The sequence below is a fragment of the Dromaius novaehollandiae genome, unplaced genomic scaffold (assembly GCF_036370855.1).
Source record: "Dromaius novaehollandiae isolate bDroNov1 unplaced genomic scaffold, bDroNov1.hap1 HAP1_SCAFFOLD_37, whole genome shotgun sequence".
NCBI lineage: Eukaryota > Metazoa > Chordata > Aves > Casuariiformes > Dromaiidae > Dromaius > Dromaius novaehollandiae.
Genome location: NW_026991398.1, coordinates 2,810,418 through 2,824,501, shown reverse-complemented (window position 1 = coordinate 2,824,501; position 14,084 = coordinate 2,810,418).

The window sequence follows — 14,084 nt, the reverse complement described above, 5'->3', positions numbered from 1 at the left end:
TCCTCAGTACTTCTACTCTGAAGTTCACTTCTACTCTGAAGTTCCTTAACTCTCTTTTTCATGCTTCTGTTTTTGAAAACCCGATTCAGGCGCCATTTGTGGCATTCAACGACACAGACCACAAGAAGAATGGTGCAAGAAAGCCTTTATTGAAAACACAATGGCTGGTGATATAGCCATCAGGCTCAGCCACTCCTCCAGGTATCTCCTTGGCATTGTGGCATCCTGTGATAGGTAGAAGGCGTCTCCTGATGCCCAGCAGGCAGGCAGGACAGCTGCTGAGACGTAGGCAGGAAGGCACACCGTGACTGCTGACACAGGCAGGAAGGCACATGATCACTGGCAACTCACGTGCACACATTCTGGCCACAAATCGTAGTTACCAGATCATTACTTCCTGCCTTAGAGATCCTCTGCTGTCCTACACAGCATCACTCAACCTTGGTCCCCAACAATCTGCCTGCTGCTGGCCTATCAGGGACTCAGGCATGTGACCTCACAAGCAAATGCCCAAGCCATTAGCCAAGTGCTAGCCTTGCAGAGACAAGTGACCTCACAGCGACTCTCCCAGCAATGTGCCTCCACACAGTCTGTCAGGCACTGAGACAGAGCTGAGCTCACAAACATTTTTCCGCCATGTGCCTGCTGCTGGCCTCCCTGCTGCTCTGCAGGAAATGACCTCAAAGTCAGTTCCCAGCAAGGGGCCTGCTGCTGGCCTGTCACATACTGACACACAACTGACCTCACCAGCACATTCCCCACGTCACAGCCTGCTGCTGGCCTATCAGCTTCTCACCCAGAAGGCACCTCACAGGCACCTTTACAGCCAGGCGCCTGCTGCAGCCCTGGAGGCTGCTGGGACAGGAGGGACCTCCGAGTCAGTTCCCAGCCAGGGGCCAGCTGCTGGCCTGCCAGCTGCTCTGTCTGCAGTGACCTCACAAGGGACTTCCCAGGCAGGGGCCTGCTGCTGGCCTATCAGGGACTCAGAAGGAGATGACCTCACAGTCCCCTTCACAGCCATGTGCCTGTCACTGGCCTACAAGCCTCTGAGACAGCAGCTACCTCACGATAACTTCCCCAGCCGTGAGCCAAATCCTGGCTTATCAGCTGCTCAGGCAGAATTGATCTCCAAAGCACATGTCCCAGCCATGGACCTGCTGCTGCACCATCAACTGCTCAGTTGGAACTGACCTCACATCACCTTTCCAGCCACAGCTCTGCTGCTGTCCAATCAGGTAACTGGTCACAAATGACCTCATCATCAACATCCAAGCCTTGATCCTGCAGCTGGCCTATCAGCTACTCCAGCAGAAGTGACCTCATCATCAACAGCAGAGCCACAGGTCTCCTGCTGGCCTGGCAGCTACTGACCAAGAACTGATTTGACACTGGGGATCTCCTGGCCCAGCTCTCGCAGACAGCCATGACCTCCCTGCCCACAGCCCGGCCACATGGCTATTGCCGCCTGCAGTTGCCCCTGCCTCCCCCAAGGCTCAGCCAGCTCCTGAGCGGCTGCCCGGACTCACCCCGGGGCCTCGCAATGCTCATAGGGCAGTGAAACACCCGCTACGGACCAGTTACTGCCCCCAAAGCAGCTGGTCCAGGAAAGGCTGGACAAGGGGTCTGTGACCCAGGGCAGGGGCAAAGCTTCCTGCCCCCAACCCCCCCCAGCCGCCCCGGCCCAGCTGCTCGGGGGCAGCCGGCACATCTGGCTCGCAGGGCAGCTGCCCCGGGGCCAGGGCGCTTTGTCCCGTGCTCCCGGCCCCACCAGCCCCTGCTGCAGCTCCGGGAGGAAAGCAGCTCCAGGGCAGCACCGCTGCCCCCACCCCGGCGGGAGGGCACCCGCTGCCATCGGGACGCGCTCGCAGCCCCACTCGCTCTGTCTCCCACTTTGCTCTCACCCTGCTTCCAGGACTGGGTTTTTCTACATTGTGGCCTCCCATTGGCTGACAGAGCCACCAGTCAATCCCGGCCCCGCCCTCCTCCTCACACCAACCAATAGGAGGCAGCACTGGGGCATTGCCAGGGAAACGTTGCAGCCTCCTGCCCTGGCAGCCAGCTCCCCCCTCTCTCCTCCCCCCCGCGGAGGGGCGCCATGTTGTGGGCGGCAGCGCGGGGCGCAGTGGGGCCTGGGGGCAGCCCGGCGCTGTGTGCCCGGGCAGTGCGGGGCCCTGGGGCCCAGCCGCTGCCCTGCAGGGTCTGGGCTCTGCCGCAGGGGCCCCGCGGGGCTCCTGGCTGCCCTGTGCCCGGGGGCCGTGCCGGGTACAGGGGAGCAGCCCAGGGGCGGGTGCTGGTGCTGGCCCTGGTGCCGGTGCGGGGGCCCTGGGCATGGCTGGGGCGCCGGAGCCTGCGGGCAGTGTCCTGCTGCCCCAGGGCAGGGCCGGGTGGGGCAGGGCAGTGTCCTCTGTCCCCTGGGGCCCGGACACCCTGCTCTTGGCAGCCCGGGGCTCGGCAGCCCTCACGCTGCACCCGGCAGGGCTGGGCCGCAGCCAGGCAGGGGCTGCTCTCTGCGGGGCCGGGCTGGGCCCTGGCAGGTCACTCCGTAGGGCTGAGGAGCCCATGGGGGCACAGGGCAGCAGTGGGGTCAGCGATGGGGTGACCAGCTGTGGGCCCGCCGGTGGTGTATGCAGGAAGGCTGGGGTAGATGGCCCTGTTGGACTCACCTCGGCACTGCCCAGTATGGCTCAAAGTATGCTTGCGATCAGCCAGGACTTACGGGGTGGCAATGGATTCTGGATTCCTGGCAATGGATTCCTGTTTCCAGGCTGCTCTCCCAAGCACGCTTTCTTCTGGCTGCAGGGGTTTGGCACCAGTTTGTGGGAAGATGGAGGCTGTGGCCATCTGAAGATGGCATCTCCTTGCCCAAAACATGCTCTGCCAAGTGCAGGCAGAAAAGGATCCATGGGGAAGTAACAGAGGTTCTCCCAAGCAAGTAGACTACTAGGATTTATTACAAGGTGAAGGTTCCATTTCCAGCAAGGGCATTTCCAGAAGGCTCTTGAGAGCCCCATGGAACTGCAGGCCACCCCAGCCTCTGGGATGCAGCACCCCTTTCCTGCCAGAGCCAGATCCCAATGGGGGACCCACTCCCAGGGAAACCTGGACCTGGATTGCCCCCACCCCCACAGGATCCTTTGGGCTTAGGGCCGAGCACCAGCACCCAGGAGTCCTGGCTACCACGTTGTCCCCCCAGCCAGTCAGGACTCTACAACAAGGCTGTCTTGGCAGCCCCCACCCTGTGCAGCCACCCCCACAGCCCAGGATCCACAGCCCTTTTTACAGTTAACAGTCTCTCTGCGACCCCTCAGGAAGGAGCTCCCAAAGCCCTTACCCTCAGTGGAGAGCAGCAGGAGCACTGGGAACAAGGAACTGCAGTCTGGGCTGATGGTGGTGGTCCAGCAGTCCTCCATCTTGCTTGTCTTCTTACCCTTGGCTCCCGTCTCCAGACGTGGAAGAAGGAGGCTCTTCCTGTCTCCTTACGCAAAACTCTCTCATGTGCCCCTGCTCCTCTGCCTGTTGGTGAGGGGCCCCAGCTTGGCTCCCATCCCCTCTCCTTGCCCCGGAGTGGCTCCAAAGGGCAGTGGCAGGCAGCACATGAGCAGTGCCCAGCAGTGACCAGGCCCTGCAGGGAAGTGAGGGTACCCCTGTGGCACTGGGGAGACCTCCCTGTGATGCAGCACATCCCACTGTGACCTCAGCTCGTGTCATCTGGAGACTCAGTAGGTCACTGCCATGGAGATGGCAGAGCCAGGGAGAGAGCAGAGAGATTTCCCCTCATGTCCTGGGAAGCAGTCACCTCCTTCCACCCCAGTTATTTTCCAGAACTTGCTGATAAATCCTTTAGGAATGTCTCTAGATGGTGGCAAAGGCTGTGAAATATCTAAAAGGGGGTACTGGAGGAGTCACCTCTGCACCCCTGCACTGACAGGTCTCTGGCCTGGGCAGACATGTGCGGGAAGCTGGGCCTTCAGGGCTGGTTTAAAGTTTGTCATTTTTCAAAGCCAGGATCAAATTCATGTGGGATGAAACAGCACAAAGTGTGGCCACAGGCTGAGATGCTTTGGTGAGCATCAAAAGTGGTTTCTGCTGTGGTTTGCTCTTTTTGTCAAAGTAGGATGTAGGACAATATGAGACAGGACAGAACCTTCCTCCTTTAGGCACCAACGTTTTTAAAAGTCCTCAGCAAGGTTTCTCCATCTGCAGCGCTTAAGATAGAATATGCCAGAGAAGAGCAAATGTGCCCTTAATGTACATCATCCAGGGGTCTTTCTCCAGGACCCTGGTCCCTGCCAGGCTCCAAAGCCATGGGCCAGCCCAGGTAGCAAGTTTGGAGGTTTTCCCATTTCCCATGACTTTTGCCCTGCTTTCCTTTTGGCTGAACCTCAGAAAAGCTGTTTCTCATCTTTGACGTGAGTTGGTCCATGGGCTTTTCCGTGTCACCTCAAGGTAGTGCTTCTCCCTTGGGTACATTCCCTTGTATCCTGGACCCCCTCCAGGACACTGTCTCACTTGGGGGATGTGCAGCCCTGGCATCCTGCATCTCCCACATTTTTGACCCTGGGCATCTCAGGACATGCCCACACACCACAGTGCTGCTGTCCAGGCTCCGATGCAGAGCCTGGAAGGGGGTGCAGTGCCTCAGGACCTGCATTTGGGCTCATTCAGAAGTTTGTGAGGTGACCAGCTCCCACCTCTGCAAATCTTGCAGAAGGGGGACTCCATCCCCCTTGAATACAGTCAGAGATGTGGCTTTCCAAGTCCCTGCAAAAGGAAGGACTTGTTTGCTTCTTTGGGTTGCTTATTCAGCCTGTGGCACCCCCTCTGTGACGCTGTGAGCCCAACTGTTGAGCCCAAGGTCTCTGCCCTTTCTCTGCCCTGTCTCCTGGGTGTCTTCTCTGTGCACCAGGACCATGGGAAGTGTTGCTTTAGAGAGCTCACTTGAAGCTGTGACACATTGTGGAGCTGAAGGCCTGATGGAGACTGGTCTGGGACATGGCCATGCTCCCAAACCCCCTCCTGCTCCTGGTCTGAGGGCCCGGGAAGGTCCCAGGATTGAGAGCAGGGGGTTTGGTGTGGGTGGGATGGGTTTCCCTTGACATGCCTGAGTCCTGCCTGGGCTGCTCTGAGTGCCCAGGAAAATCCCTCTTCTCTAGGGGCTTGCATAGGGTGTTTTCCAGACCTTTGTACAGAAACACAGCCTGGTCTGGGATCCCCAAGAGCAGCACAGCCCCCAGCACAGCCCAGGACCCCCAGGAGCCATGTGGCTCTCTCTTGTATGTCCACATGTCCTGATTAAATTAACAGTTTCTAACCTCCCCTTTACAGCACACTATCCGGGCACTGTAACATTGCAACTCCTTCCATCACTCTGTTCATTCCCATACCCAGCTGCTGATTTCCATTTCCATGAGTTTGAAGCTTGCTCTTTCAGTAGTTTGTTCCTCTGGGCAAGTCCTAAATTCTGTTTCTATCTACCGTTTTCTATCTATGCAAAAGATTCCCAGTCAGGCTATGTCTTGTGGAAAGTGAACCTTATTGGAGGCAGCTTGGACTTAGCATACAGTTGAGGAGTGTAATTATCTTTAAGGAACTATATCAAGCTTTACTTTTTCTCTTGCAAATAATAATAAAAAAATCCTTGTGTGTCTATTTGCAGCTAGTTTTCTAAGTAAAGCAGGTGGGAATTGGGACATATGAGCTGCAACATTCAGCTACAGGCTTCCCTGGAATAAGGTTAGCTTTTAACCAGAGTGGTACAACTCCCAGGTGACTGATGAGAGAAATGGCAGGGCTGGGGAGATGGGGAGGAAGGTTGTCCATGCAGTGTCTGACGTCTGGGACACTGCTTTTCCTACATGTCCAGGCTTCATTAAGAGGCACTCTTTGATAGCAATTGGAGAATGTTGCTGTCACTTATTCTGAAAGGATAATAATAGTAATTGTAATAATAATAATACCTTTAAAAGCAGAAATACTTATATATTTTGAAGTCCCCATCTTTCAGCTACACTGCTGAAAGCTCTCCAATTAGCCATGCAAGACTTGAAGAAAATTATAGGGAGAGACGTGGTTCATCCTGGCTTTTTGCATTTTAATGAGCCCCATGGTGTATTTGGTGCTGACTCCATGAACCTCAGCTATTGCGAGGAGATGGAGCAAAATGTTCAAGTCAAAGTCAGAAACAAATCCCAAACTGCTGTAGAGTATTAATAGATCCCACTGAGGGCCATTACCAGCAAAGACTCACTGGGGGGCTGATTAGAGCAGAAAATTGTAATCACCGATTACAGGTAGGCAAAGGAAATGTGCAGGTGGCTCTGATACCATGTTAACCCTTGGTGTGTTTTTCAAGCAAAATGGCCAAGCATGGACACTGAGACCCTGGGAAGGGAGATCCTTTCCCCTACGTGTTTTGCATGGCTATTCCTGGGGGCAGCGTGCAGGTTGGGGTGTGCAATATTCATGCAAGACAATGACATGAGACCTCCTGGGCTCCCCAGGGGACAAGGGGACAGTGAGGCCCTGGTGTCTACTCATAGGCCTCAGTGGCAGAGACAACAACCATAGGGGACAAAGACATCAGGTCTGTCAGAGGCTTTCAGCCTGTTTCAGGCAGTTGGCCTTCCTTGCTGCCTGGGCACACTGCTGTCTGACTAACTTGCCTACTAACTTGTATGCAAGTATACTGTGGGAGAAAGTGTCAAAAGCCTTCCTAAAGTCAAGGTATACAGTGCTTTTAACACAGAAGACCATCAGGTTGGTGAGGCATCATTTCCCCTCAGTAAATCTTTGCTGACTGTTCCCTGTCACCTTCTTCTCCTTTGTTTACCTAGAAATGGGATCAGAGAAGACTTGGTCCATGACACAGGGACCTTGGGAGGTTTCTTGTCCAACCTCCTGCTCACATGGTGATCAACACTGAATTCAAAACAAGCTTCTTGGGACTTAGTTCAACAGAGTCCTGAAAGCCTGCGAAAACAGAGATTCCATAACCTCTCTGGACCCTTCTTCAAATGCTTCGTTATCCTTGGTGAATTTTCTTCCTTATATCCAATTTTGACTGCACTTGTGTCAGCTTATACTTGTTGCCTCTCATTGTGCTGCCAACTCAGCAAAAGCCTGGTTCTTTATTGATGATAACCTTGAATTGGAAAGCTACTATGAGTTCACTCTAAAGCCTCTCCCTCTCCAGGCTGAACAAGGCCTGTTCCCTCAGCGTCTCCTCGCAGGGCAAGTGCTCCAATGCCAACCACCTTGGAGGCCTGCCACTGAGATCATGCCAAGTGATCAACAGTGTTCTTCTACAGAGGGCCCCCAATGGATGCAGTATCTGGAAGTGCTCTAACGAGTGTTGAGTAGAGGGCAATAATCACTTCCCTCGATCTCCTGGCTGTGCTCTCGTTCAGGCAGCCCAGGATGCTGTGGCCTCCATTGCTGCCAGGGCATGCTGCTGGCTCATGCTTAGTTTGCTACCCACAAAGACTCCCACGTCCTTTTCTGCACAGCTGCTGCCCAGCTGGGCACTGCCCAGCCCATATCACTGCAGGGTGTTGGTGTGTCCCAGGTGCAGGGCCTGGCATTGGTTTTGCTTTTGAATTTCACAAAGTTCTTGACAGCGCATTCCTCCTGCCTGCTGCGGTCCCTCTGAATGGCAGCCCTTGGGCTTACGATTGTTTTCCTGATGAGGTGCCACCTGCAAATGTGATGAGAGCTGTGTCCTCCAGCTCACTGATGAACCTGTTAGACAGGACAGGTCCCAGTATAGAGCCCTCCATCCTCCACTTGTCATTGGCTTCCCGATAAAGCCTAACCCATTCATAAAAACCCTCTGAGCTCAATCATCCAACCAGCTTTTCACTCATCTGCTTGTCTACCCAGCCTATCATAATGCCTTATTTGTATCCAAGAATATAGTGTGAGACAGTGTCAAACACCTTGCTAAAGTCATGGCAAATGACAGCCACTACCCTCCTCTCCTCCACAAGTGCAGGTCTTCTATCACAGCAGGCAATCAGGTTGCTGAGGAATGATCTGTCTTCAGCAAATCCGTGCTGACTGTTCCCAGGCACCTTCTTCTCCCTCCTGTGCCCAGAAATGTGATGCAGGAAGATTCACTCCATGAAACACTCCTCATTCAAGTGAGGCTGAATGACCTGCAGCTTCTTGGAGTGTCCTTGTGGCCTTTCTGAAGATAGGCAAAAATATTCCATTTTCTGCTCGTTGGGACCTCCCTTGATCTCCACAACCTTTCAAAGATGATAGAGACTGGCCTTGTGGCAATAGCAGCCAGCCCTCTCAAAGTCCTCAGATGCAGCCCATCTGGTCCCATAGACTTGTGTGGGTTGAGTTCTTGCAAGTCATCTCTCACTGAACCCTCATCCACCTTTGGTTGATTTTTTTTTTCCTCTGGAGTCCTGACCCTGGGCACAACAGCCTAGGAGACCTTGTTGGTGAAGCCTGAAGCCAAGAAAGGCACTGAGCTCCTCAGACCTACCTGCGTCTTCTGTTACTAGATTCCCTGCCCAGTCCAGCAGTGAGCCAACATTTTCCTTTATATTCTTCTACTGTAACTGAACCCGTAGCAGCTCTTCATGCTTTGATGTTTCCTGCAATTGTCAATCCTAGGGGAGCTTTGGCTTCCCTAACACTATCCCTGCTTTGCTGGACAGGATTTCTGAGTTGCTTCATTGCAGCCTTTCCCTCCTGCTTCCTGCATGCTGCCTTATTTCCAGATACAAGAAAGTATCATGAGTATCATCCCATCATACACATGTGCTAAGAAGTTGTCCCCGATGCCCTCCAGAAACCTCCTGACCTGCTTGCACTCTGCTGCTTGCCCTTCCAGTTAATGTCTGGGACATGAAAATCACCACCACCACCACCACAAGAACCAGGGCCTGTGATCCACAGACTTGTTCACATTGCTTAGACTGCATCCAAGCATTCACCGAGACCCTTGCTTCTTCCATGGAAGAGCTCCACACATCTGAGCTGCCCCTTCACACGAAGGGCACCCCCCTCCTCATTGTCCCCAACAGTCTCTCCTGAAAAGCTCCTACTCTACAAGGAGAGCCCTCCAGTCATGTGGGTGATCCCACCACATCTCAGTTCTTCCAATGATGTTGCAGTCCTGTGACAGCTTGTGCTCCTGGCTGTGCCCCAGGCTGCAGGCATTTGCATCTCTTTGGGCTACAGAGCCTCAGCTGTGGCACAGAGAACAGATTGGTCATGGTGAGACATATTAGCAAGAGCCAAGGACACTGTGTGTACAATGGCCCCACTTCAGAGCAGAGACATGCTGGCACAGATAGCAGATGGTAATGTAATGGTGAAAGGAGGTTCCCACTAAGAGAGCAAACCCTGCAGTGCCCAAGGCCAGGGAGAAACAGAGCTGGGCTGTGCGAGAGGGGTTTGCTGCCTGAGCCGACTCTGCAGCAGTTTGGGGCCTGTGGCAAAGGTCAACTGATCTCCAGGCAGGAGAAGGTGCCACTGAAGAAAGTCCCTGGGCCTGAACAGCTTGTGATCGAGCCACCCTGAGGTCATCATTAGCCCATTCCCTGTTCACAACATCCAGGGGTGAGAAGAGGTTCAGGGAGAGGAGAGCAAGAGGGTTTGAGAGTGCAGAGACTACAGCGAAACCTTGGTATGATGGGCCTCCTGTTTATGCAGCACACTTGAATGTAGATAGGATGGACTTGGCCTAAAGGCAGTGGTGGGATCCAGTTGTTTGGGCACAGGTAGGAAACCTGAGGGGCCCTGGGGCACTTGCCCAGCACCACTCCAAAGGGGCATGGTTTTCCTGTAGGTGCCATGCTGTATGTGCTAGAGACCTGTGGTTGTGCTGGACACCCCAGGCATCAGATATGATCCCTACCTATGGCCTATCTTATGTCATTAAATCACATGTCTGCACTGAATTCTGTTAGCTTTTTGGGCTGTAGAGGTCTGCCTGTGTCTCTGCTTCACAGTGAGTGGAGTTCTAGTAGTAGCAGTAGGCATCTAGTGTCATTACAGAAGGCCAAGGAAACTCCCCACCTGCCCCCCACCTGATGCTCCAGAAGGATGTAGGTCTCATAGTCACTCAGACAGAGCAAGCAGACACTGGCACATGCCTTTAACCACGTCTGTCTCGTCAACTGTTACCAGGTGTTTGTGTGTGGGCAACTGACTCATTCTCCCTCTCCAGTGATTATAACGGGAGCTTAGACAAGGAGCTCCCATGCAGACCTCTATGTTGTGCTCCCTTCAGTTTTGGCAAGGGCAATCCCACCTCCTCTGTGTCTGTGGAATTCACAGGAGGGATCTGAATCCCACTCTAGCCCAGAGGCTTCTAAACCAGCGTGTGATGTCCAGATTGACTCATCTGAATCAACACCTGAAACATGTGTCAATGAGCTCCCTTCTTGTCCCCATCGAGGTGTCCTGCCTAGTTAAGAGATAGGAATAGGGGGCTTCCAGAGTGGGACATTTCCACCTATCATAGATAGTCACCCTCTGACGAAACAAGTTGCAATGCTAGAATAAGTTTCTCTGCACTCTTTAGCAAAGGACAATAGGTGATTATTTTAGTTTACTTCAGGGAACATTTCCCAGGAGGAGGGAGCACAAGGGACAGAGAAATTCAGGCCTTCAGCTGGGCCTCTGCTCCTGAGTGGGGCCAGGCTCCTGGGATGGAGGGAGCTCACTGCAACCTGGCAGCACTGCCCAGAGACAGCTGTGTGCAGGAGCAGCTCCTCTGCAAAGAGCAGCAGGGCTGTGGGCACTGCCTGCTGCTGCTGACAGGAGATGAGAGAAGGCAGAGAGAAGTGGAAGGCAGTGTGGAGTGGGAGGACAGAGGAGAGCTGCTTGTGGGGGAAATCTTCACAGCCCTTGGCATGGTAAGTCTCTGGCTGTACAGCAATATTATTGAGGTTCCTGGAGGGGTCTTCTGAACCCATCCCATCCCATGACTGATAGGCTTTTTAAGAATTGCTCTCCCTGTTCTTCTAGTGCATAAGAGGAGGAGATCCTTTAGAGCAGGGATTCCCTGCCTCAGCATCACAGGGACAGGGCACGCTGCTCCCTTCTGCCAGGGGCAGCTGCATGGGGGTGAAGCCTGGGTGTGCCCTCAGGTCTGTGCAGGGCTGTAATTCAGAGAAGTTCAGAGCAGTGATTCTGCTGCCTGTGAGGGTCAGCACTCAGCCTGCCCAGGGAGCTCCCCACGGTGCTGCAGGACAAAGCTCTGGGTGAGAGGAACAACCACCAGCAGGGCAGGTTTGTTCTCCCACCAAGAGGGTGCTGCATGGGTCAGGGCTGCTCACAGCTCTAGCTCATGCACAGGAGATATCCGAGAAGCCTTTTCAAGAGGCAGATCAAGAGGAGGGCTACATGAAAGAGAAGGAGCTTTCCTTCAGGTGTCTGTGCTTTCAGTTTTCTCCCTAATTTTGGCAGAGACAAAAAGAGAAAGAGTTTCCTGGTTTGGCGAGGAACTGGGACTCCTAAACCTTCACTCTGTGAGATGAATAGGGACAGCGAATCTGTTTTTCTCGGGTCTCACAGTAGAAATGCCAAGGATTTCTTCTTCGAGGAGCAATCCCCAGGGATGACAAGGACATCTAGTAGAAAATAAACACCATTTAAAAATCCCTAAAACTCTGTTTCTCAGTGTTCATTCTCTATAATACAGAGTGAAAGTGCTGAAAAGCTCTTCCACATGTTGGGTGGAATTCACCTGACAATAATTGTGAACGTCAGAGCAGCACACTCAGCCAGTGCAAAGTGGAGCTGAAGCAAGGCAGCTGCACAAAGATCGTCTCGGTAAAGAGGGGCAATGTGGGGGGTTGTATGAGAATGGCAACATTTGGGGGAGGGGGTTGCCTGAAGATTCTCCCCTAACTTGTCAATGTCTTTTCTTCTTTGGACAGTCCCCCATGCCTGGAGAGAGCAAAATGTCCAACAGCAGCTCCCTCCATGAGTTCCTCCTCCTGGCATTTGCAGACATGCGGGAGCTGCAGCTCTTGCACTTCTCGCTCTTCCTGGGCATCTACCTGGCTGCCCTCCTGGGCAATGGCCTCATCATCACAGCCATAGCCTGCAACCACCGCCTCCACACCCCCATGTACTTCTTCCTCCTCAACCTCTCCATCCTGGACCTTGGCTCCCTCTCCACCACTGTCCCCAAATCCATGGCCAATTCCCTGTGGGACACCAAGGCCATTTCCTACTCGGGATGTGCTGCCCAGATCTTTTTCTACCTCTTTTTACTTGCAGCAGAGTTTTATCTCCTCACAGTCATGGCCTATGACCGCTTCATTGCCATCTGCAGACCCCTGCACTATGGGACCCTCATGGACAGCAGAGCCTGTGTCCAAATGGCAGCAGCTGCCTGGGGCACTGGTTTTCTCCATGCTGTGCTGCACACTGGGAACACATTTTCAATACCACTCTGCCAAGGCAATGTTGTGGAGCAGTTCTTCTGTGAAGTTCCCCAGATCCTCAAGCTCTCCTGCTCAGACTCCTACCTCAGGGAACTTGGGTTTCTTGTGGTTGGTGCCTGTTTAGTCTTTGGATGTTTCATTTTCATTGTGGTGTCCTACGTGCAGATCTTCACTGCTGTGCTGAGGATCCCCTCTGAGCAGGGCCAGCACAAAGCCTTTTCCATGTGCCTCCCGCACCTGGCCGTCGTCTCCCTGTTTGTCAGCACTGTCATGTTTGCCTACCTGAAGCCCCCTTCCCTCTCCTCCCCATCTCTGGATCTGGTGGTGTCTGTTCTGTACTCGGTGGTGCCTCCAGCAGTGAACCCCCTCATCTACAGCATGAGGAACAAGGAGCTCAAGGATGCCCTGAGGAAACTGGTTCAGCTGGTACCAGTTCAGCAGCTATAAGTTGCCCATCTCTCTTTGTAAGTGATTTATCTCAGACAACTCTTGTGCTTTGAGCATTGTATCTGTGATAATCAGGCTTGTACAGAAGTATTTAAATTCCTCACAATTCTCCAGAGGCACAAACCCAGCCTTTCTGACCCAGAGGCCTTCTGTGAATGTGTCCGTCACTGTGTCAGAGCTGGCCGGTCTCTAATAAAAGTGTATTTCTAATAAAAGGGGATTTCCTCAGTGCTGTGCTTGAAAGTTGCTTTCTTCTTCCAAAACTGGAGCCAAGAATTCACTCAAGGGCTTTCACCCTGAAAAGGACTGTTGCTTTCTGGGAGGTCTCCATTGTCTCAAGGCAATGAGCTCATGGGGTGCTGTGTTAGGGAAGGAGGGCTGCATTCAGCTCTCACTTGTGGGTGCCCAGTGCTCCTGGAGGTGCTGAATGGTCAAGCGGTATCTGCCTGGGACTGTCTGCCCTGTGACAATGCTGGTGACAGATGCCCACAGTGGGGACCCTGCAGGCAGAGGGAAGGGAGCCTGGAGAGTGCTTCATGTCACCTTCAATGGAAAACCCTGGGCTGCATCTAGGGACACACCTGAACACAGCCTGAGCCATTTGAAATGCCCTGTGATTTCCCAGAGCATCATCCATGGCCACAGACCCCTTGGTAGGGGGTTGTCAGGTGCAGTGATGCCCGTCCAGCTGGGTCTGCTTCTCACCCCGACCACCACGGCCAGTGCAGAGTCACCCCGTGGCCCTGGGGCACCACAGCCCGCTCGCTCTGCAGAGCAGCACCGCCAGCTCGGGGCCCTGTGGGGAGCACAGGGGAGGCTCCAGGAGTGGCCAGGCAGGCCAGCACTGATGCACTCCCTGGGGTGAGGACACACACCGGTGGGTTTGTGGGGCAGAGCTAGGTCTCATGGAGGGGAAGCAAGACATGCCGGGTGCAGGAGAGTGGAGGCCATTTGCAGCCCTGGCTGCACAGCCCAGGTTTTTGGGTGAGTCTTGCTGTGCGGCCAGTTCATTCCTGCTGGGCTCAGTGCCTGTATTGAGGGGAAGAGCCAGGCCTAGGCAGCCTCTCTGCTGGCCCAGACCCCAGCAGGCCCTGGGGATGGCTGTGTGCTAACCCTGCGTGGGACATGGCCAGGGCTGGGCAAGGTGCAGAAACTGTGGGGGCTGCCAAAGCAGGAGGGCTGTGGGGGGATGGGACACCAAAGGCTGTCGCAGGGACTGTG